The sequence below is a fragment of the Lactuca serriola genome, chromosome 5, assembly GCF_051521515.1.
Source record: "Lactuca serriola cultivar US96UC23 chromosome 5, Lser_US96UC23_V15, whole genome shotgun sequence".
NCBI lineage: Eukaryota > Viridiplantae > Streptophyta > Magnoliopsida > Asterales > Asteraceae > Lactuca > Lactuca serriola.
In genome coordinates this window covers 124,513,144-124,521,440 of record NC_136412.1, presented here as the reverse complement: position 1 = coordinate 124,521,440, position 8,297 = coordinate 124,513,144, and positions in this window count along the sequence as shown.

Genomic DNA, 8,297 nt, shown 5'->3' with positions numbered 1-8,297 from the left:
GGTAACTAACTTCCCGTCAAGGAATTGGCAGCCTCCCGTGGTGCTTTTCCTGTCTAGTCCACAACCTCCAAGTTCTGCATCTGAGTAGGCTTGAACGAAGAAGCCTGAGTTGGATGGATACCATAGGCCTAAAGAGGTAGTTCGCTTGAGATAACGGAGTATGTTCTTCACTGCAAGCATATAAGGTTCACGTGGATTCGCCTGAAATCTAGCACAGTAATAGACATAATTATATCAGGCCTGCTAGCAGTAAGATACATCAGAGAACCGATCATCTGGCAATATAACGTAATATCTACTGCTGGCTTATCCAAGGATAGATTGAGCTTGGTGCCGAACGCCATTGGAACTTTAACCTTTGAATCTCCCATCATGCCAAATTTTGCAAGGAGAGTCTTCGTGTAAGCTTCCTGATTAATAAAGATGCCTTTGGGTCCCTGTCTAATATTTAAACCAAGGAAAAAGTTAATTGGACCCATGGAGCTCATTTCAAATTTAGTCTCCATCAGCTTTCTGAATTCATCCGTTAAGCTAGGATTCGTTGAGCCAAAGATGATATCATCGACATAAATTTGAACAATCATAAGGTGGTTACCTTCTTTCTTACGAAAGAAGGTTGGGTCAACCGAACCTTGTTTGAATTTGGACATCTTTAAAAACTTGGTTAGCGTTTCATACCAGGCTCTCGGAGCTTGTTTCAGTCCATATATGGCTTTGTCCAAAATGTAACAGTGATTGGGGTACCTTTCATTGACGAATCTAGGAGGTTGCTCTACGTACACCATTTCTTCAAGTTCTCCATTTAGAAATGCGCACTTGACATCCATTTGGTAGACCTCAAAGTTTTTGTGTGCAGCATAGGCAAGAAATATTCTAATGGATTCCAGCCTAGCTACAGGGGCAAAAGTTTCTTCATAGTTGATTCCTTCCTCCTGACAGTATCCTTTCACCACCAGACGTGCTTTGTTTCGAATCACGTTGCCTTCCTTGTCCATCTTATTTCTGAAGACCCATTTGAGACCAACAACTGAGGCATCTTGAGGAGTTGGAATGAGGCGCCAAACTTTATTCCCTTCGAATTCATTCAGTTCGTCTTGCATAGCTTGAACCCAATCGGAGTGATCAAGGGCAGTGTTAACTGTCTTTGGTTCAACTTTTGAGACGAAGGAGTTAAACATACATAATTCTACTTTTGAAAATAAGGAAGTTTGTTTTGCCTTTAGTTGTTATCGGGTCAGAACCTTTTCAGAGACATTACCAACAACCTGAGAAATAGGATGATCTCTGGTCCATTTGACAAGAGGAGGGTAATTTGGATCATAAGATGGATCCAATTCAGCATTTACCATCTCTTCTAGTTCAGATTGACTGTCATCGTCATAAAGCATATCGGCATTCTCCCCCTCGACAGATAAGCTTTCAGGTGTGTCTTGAGTTTCCGGAGCTACAGGGGTTTCCGGTGGTGTCGAGCGTTCGGGTGTTGACGCACCTTCGGATGTTGTAGCACTTTCGGGTGTTGTAGTACCTTCGGGTGTTGCTGTGCGTTCGGGAGCAGCTTGAGAACTGTTCTCCCCCTCAACATGTGAGCTTGGCTGTGATGAAGAAGATGGATCCTCCCCCTCAACTGAAGCATCGTGCTGTGGAGGTTCGTTGGAATTTGATCCTCCTTCATTCATTTGATTGGCAGCATCTTCGATGAGTTGCTTCAGATGATCTACTTTGTTGTCTGCTGCACTGACTTCTGAGAGAGTAGCCTTCTCTGGTTCATCGAATAACTCGACAAACTTCTCAAATAGGTTTGCGATCGAGGCTGTGACTTGGCCTGTTTGAGAAAAGATTTCTCCAACTGTGTCTTCATTGGCCTTTAGATTTTTGACATAGCTATCATCAAAAGTCACATAATAAGTCTCTTCTATTTTCCTCGAGCGCCTGTTTAATACCCTGTATGCTTTAGAAGTGAGAGAATAGCCCAGAAATATCCCTTCATTGGCTTTGACATCGAACTTGTTATGATGTTCTTTAGAATTGAAGATGAAGCACCGTGAGCCGAATACATGGAAAAATTTGACATTTGGCTTCCTGTTGTTGATGATCTCATAAGGAGTGAGTGTGAATCGCTTATTGAGATATGACCTGTTCTGCGTAAAACAAGCTGCAGCAATAGAATCAGCCCAAAAATATAATGGTAAAAAAGCAAAACTTAGCATGGTTCGGGCCGCCTCACACAATGATCGGTTTCGTCTTTCGACAATCCCGTTTTGTTGAGGGGTGTAGGGAGCTGAGAAGTTGTGACTGGTTCCTTTGTCGGCTAAGAATTCTTCGAATTCTTTATTTTTGAACTCCAGACCATTATCGCTCCTGATGTTGCGAACGACTTTCTTCAGCTGTACTTCAACCTGCTTGATAAACATCTTTAGCTTGAGAGTCGCTTCAGATTTGTGCTTCAGAAAGAACACCCATGTAAAATGCGAAAAGTCATCAACGATGACAAGAATGTACTTACTACCGCCGATGCTTTCGATAGATGATGGACCACACAAATCAACGTGAATTAACTCTAGTGGTTCAACAACTTTAGTGTTTACAATTGATGGGTGACTTTGACGACTCTGCTTCCCCATTTCACATGCATCACACAAATGTTCTCGATCGTACTTGAGCAATGGAAGACCTCGAACATGACCTCCAGTGACAAGTTTGTTGATATCTTTAAAGTTGAGATGAGAGAGTCTTTGGTGCCATAGCCAACTTTCGTCAGATTGTGCTTTGGATAATAGGCAGATAGTTGGATTCCGTTTGATGGGTTTGAGGTTCAGGGGAAACATTTCGCCTTTGCGCTCTGATTTGAGAATTACTCTTTTCGTTTTCTTTTCAATTATTTCTGAACCCTCATCATCGAATGAGACTTTGAGACCGGTACCTCCAACAAGCTGAGATACACTGATGAGGTTGTGCTGTTGTCCTTCAACGTATGCGACCTTCCTAATCGTAAAATCCCCATTTGTTATCATTCCATAGCCTTTTATTGTGCCGAATGAGTTGTTCCCGAACTTACATTTCCACCGTTTGAAAGAGACCGAAATTCCCTCAACTCTTCCTTCCTTCCTGTCATGTGACGCGAGCAGCCACTATCAATATACCATTCTTCGTTAAACTGCTCGTCACTGATAACCTTCTTGATTAATTCATCAAGCTTGTTAAACTGCATGCTGAGAGGTTTTGCTATGAAGCACAAGTCCTCTCGCTCCTTTGTGTCTTCATTCCCACCGTATGTGTTGTATCCCCTCATTTGAGATACATCCGACACCATCAAGCACTTTCCATGCTTCCTTCATCTTTCACAACATAAGCCTTTCCATGAGATGGCTTCCTTACTTCATCATCCTCAGAGTCGGTTGACCAGACCTCCACGCCACCGAACTCATCATCTGCTACCGAACCCTGGACAATTAAAGCATTCATTGAAGGGTTAGTGACAGCTTTCTTCTTCTTGATCTCTTCCAGCTTTTTCATTAACATAGCTTCTTCATCTTTCTCCTCATCCTTTTCTGCCATTTTCTTGAGGACATAATCTTTGGCATAATGGTTCTTTCCTCCACAATAGTAGCAGTTGACACCCGAATCTCCTTCAGCTTTTGGTTCCTTCTTTGGTTCTTCTGCCTTTGGTTCTTCCCTGACCTTTTCAGAACTATAACTTCCCTGCCAATTTCGGTTCTTATTAGTAGGAAACCTTTTCTTGATGAACCTCTTCGGGTTTGACACCATCATTGCATAGTCTTCAGAGGTAAGGTCATAATCCTCTAAGTTAAGGTCTTCATCCTCCATCACACCTTTGCTCTTGGACAGAAGGGCCAATGATCCCAAGCTTGAAACCACATTTTTCTCCTGCAAGACAATCTTTTCTTGGGATTTCAAAATCCCTACCAGCTTTGCCAATGAGTAAGATTTGAATTGCTCATGTGCTTTAACAGTGGACATAATCGCTCTCCACTCAGATCTAAGACCGTTTAAAAACGTAACCTTTTGTTCAATAAACTTCCTTTCAATATCATGTTTAATCATCTTACTAAGAAGATGATTGAAGCGATCGAACGTCTGAGTTACAGTTTCTTCAGGACTTTGTTTGAATTCACCAAACTTGGACAAAAGTAAGGTTTGAATGGAATGCTCGAGATCTTCGTCTGTGGAATATAACTCTCACAGCCTATCCCATATTTCTTTAGCAGTGCTGCACGAACTCACTAGTCTGAAAGTATCAGATTGAAGAGCGAATCTGATTAGTCTCAATGCTTTAATATTGCACTGAAATTTATCTTTTTCGTCTTGAGCAATATCTTTTACGTCTTTCAACAGATCATTATACTCTATCTGAGTTTTAATGATTCTTGATGTTGCTGAATGAGCGAATGGTCCAGACACGATTGCTTCCCAAATAAGATATCCGTTGTCCTCAGATCCAACGACATAATCTTCAAAGTGATGTAGCCAGACTTCGTAATCCTGGGTGTAAAGGATGGGAATCTTCGTCGTTGACCCAATGCTGTTTGAGATGTTAATGGGATTTGACTGAGATTCGTCCATGCTTGATCAAATAACCTGTTTAAAAAATCAGACTTGTAATATATTAAATAGGGCAACACGAATAAATGCTAAGTTACGTCAATTATGGGATGACGGCTCAATAAATATTAGTTAATGCCGAATAACGCTAATCGCAACCTTTTTCACAGAAAATATGTGTATGAATTACACAGCCTCCTGCTCTGATACCAATTGATAAGTTATAAAACAAACGTGAAGATCGATTAGATCTTTGTAATAGGTATTACGATGAACACAAAACAATAAATAAGACAAGAATGGATCAAAATATGTCGAATGATTAGATCAAACAATCCTCAGCAGAGTTCGACTAAGAACTTCCTCTGTAGAGGATTTAGGGTTACAAGAACGATAATAAACTTCTGAATTAAGCTCTGATCGATCTATTCTATCATCTACATAAGATACATGCAAGCACCTATATTTATAATAAACCCTACTAAACTCACGGATGGACAGGGCCATACCGGAGATACAAAAATGGACTAGCTAACGAGCCCAATAGACGCAACATATTACAAAACGTGACCCAACACACGACCTTTCATTTCATATGATCCATGGATTAAACACTCCATGGACTATCCATGAAAGCTTAGCCCATCCTAAATGAACTTGGCCCATTCCATATATATAAGAGTCCATATTTAATTAGTTCATTTTGATCAATTAATTAATTCTTGATCAATACTAATTAAATAATATGATTCCATATTAATATATTAGAACTTATAATATATTAATATTGATCATAAATATACTATTCTCAAAAGATTATCCATATAAATTGTGCCGGTGAAGTGCAACCCAAATGGACCATGCCGGGTCGGGTCAAGTACATACCAAATATAGTTATGGAGTTAGACATTAATCCAACAGTCCCCACTGGGATAAGTCTAAAACTATTATTAAGTATGATTTCAAAACCTAACTGGCAATCGTAGCTCCTAAGCCGCTGTCGAACTCTGATCTTGTCAACGAACTTGTCCATTAGATAAGGGATCATATATTCCTCCATTCTAGATATCATATGGACTGAGAAATGGATTATAATCATTCTATCTGTCCATTTGCTGTTTCCTGATTTCCGATTCGTGACGACTAACTGATTGAACAAATCAAATCAGTCCTGGCTTGGCCAAGCACTCACATGTGTCATCATTAAATCATCAAAGGGCCCATAGATATCGCTTTTATCCCGAAGGTAAAAGGAATGGATAAACTTCGACTCATATCGCTTGTTCTGTGTAACAACCCGAGGCTGTTCATCGCCGAAAACCCGTTCTACCCGTATAACTCGCCGTATATCGAAACGTTCCGATGTCGTTTTTGGGTTAAGTTAATCAAACTTATATGTTTAATTGATGCTAATGAGTGTCCAAACCTCTTAGGAACTCATGAATTTAAACCAAAATGTTTATTTTATAAATTTTAGAAATGTCCTCGCCGGTTACGGTAACTTAATCGGGTGCGACCAAAAGCCCAGTTTAATGCCGGTATCGGGTAAAATTCCACTGTGTCCAAGTTTTGTGACCTATATAAACGTGTTAAACCTTTCATTTGAAGCTTTTTCTCTCTCTCTCTCACTACTCTCTCTCTAACCTCTCTCCTAAATCCAAGTTTAAGGGTCCAAAACTCAATTTTAAGGCCTCGAATCCCTAAGGTACCTTCCTAAACTCATTGTATAGCATATTTGGCCTTCAAATTCGAGATTAAAACATGAATTAAGACCTTGTAGATGAGTTTACGGCCCTGAAAGGAGCTTAGGCCGTAAACACATAATTAGAGGGTTTTTATGCCTTTAAACCCCTCCTAAACAATTTTGGGAGTTAGATATGGCTTAATGACTTCATGGAATGGACTTAGAACATTTTAAACATGGATTTTGATGGATTTGAAGGAGTTTACGGCCAAGGCACATGCTTGGGCCGTAAACTCATATATATGGGGGTTTTTGTGACCTTAAAACCTTCCAAAACACTAATAAGGCTTAGATATGAATTTTAGAATATTGGTTTTAGCCTTAGAACACCTTAAACACATTATTTGAAGGATAATTGAGAGTTTATGGTCAAGACTTACGCTTGGGCCGTAAACCCTTCATTTTGGGGTGTAAACTCCTTTAAAGGTGTTAGAAAGCCACTTTAACACCCCTAAAGCCTTAGAATAATTTTTAGAAGTGCATACAAACAAGTTTTTGGCCTTAAAACATAATGAATCACAAAATTTCATGTAAGGCCTTGGAACAATTTTAGAAATCACATGTGATTGATTTGGAAGCATTAAAACAATTATTCATGGGTATATAGGAGTTTACGGCCATGAGTCCCATGCTGGGCCATAAACTCCCTTAAGTATGTCCATTGGTGTTTAAAATTCATTCCAAGCCCTTAAACCAAACCTAGAAATTTTCCCCTAAGTGTTTCAAGCCAATTTGCACCATAAATCACCCCACCATGAGTTTACGGCCGTAAACTCATGGGGAGGGGGTCATAGAGTTTAATCTTGAAGTCCCAATTCAATATCCTAGCTATATGTGTCCCCAAACGCCACCCGGGTCCCTCCAAACACTTGTAATGGGGTGTTTCCGCGACTAAAAGTGTTTGTCCCTAACAATCAAATAATCTAAGTCCTAATTAGATACAAATGTGTATCTTTGCATTATACTTAGGAACCTCGTGCGTTTGCAAGCCCCGAACCAACGTTTAACATCCTAAATCGTCACGTTTCTCGTCCGGTGAGTTCATACCCCTACGCTTTTCCGTGTTTTTCAATGGTTTCAGGGGGGAATACAAGCAAACTATAACTGTTTTCAAAACATAACATTGATGTGTTTCAATTAATATTTGGAAAATTTATAAACACTTTTACTCCTTATGTATTATGTTGAGCATAAGGGATGATTTATCAACTACAACTAAATGGATTTTAGTTAAGAAAATAACCAAACTAATCAAATTATTATGGGAATAATTTGGGGGTTCCTTAGTTCTCATTTTATTATGTACTGATATGTGTATAAAATTATTAGATAAACTATGTCTGATTCAGTTTATCTCTGTATCATTTGAATGTATTGCCAGATAGTTTCATTGTATGTATCTATATTCACTGTATTATGTTTCATAATCTTTTGTATGTTTGATATCGTATGAGAACCATGTGAATAGTTTAGTACTAGTTTGTGAGTTAGTCACTACCCTTTATGGATGATCAGTAAATCCACCCCGGGAGTGTAACCAAAGTCTCTGGAGGGAGAGCGAGGAATTTGTGAATAGATCTATTCGGGACTGACAATCCCACACCTTAACTGCTAGCTACAGTTAGGCGGGCACGCCTGGGGTGACAAATTCTGGATATCGTCCGACGTCTGACAAGCATCAAGGAGGTCTCGTTGTCATATCAGCATCGTTACCTGACTCACAATATGTATTAATATAAGTTCATTCACAGCTTTGGTTTTGGATTTGATTTTATATCAATCTTCTATCTTTAGATCTTATATCTAGTTCGGGATGGTAATCCCATGGTTTATAGTCTATATGGTTCATATCGATTTCAGGATGTTATTCCTATGGTTAGAATCTATATCTATTTCGGGATAGTAATCCCATGATTTTATCAAACTATCTTATATCTAGTTCGGGATAGTGATCCCATGGTTTTATCAAACTATTTTGTATCTAGTCCGGGAT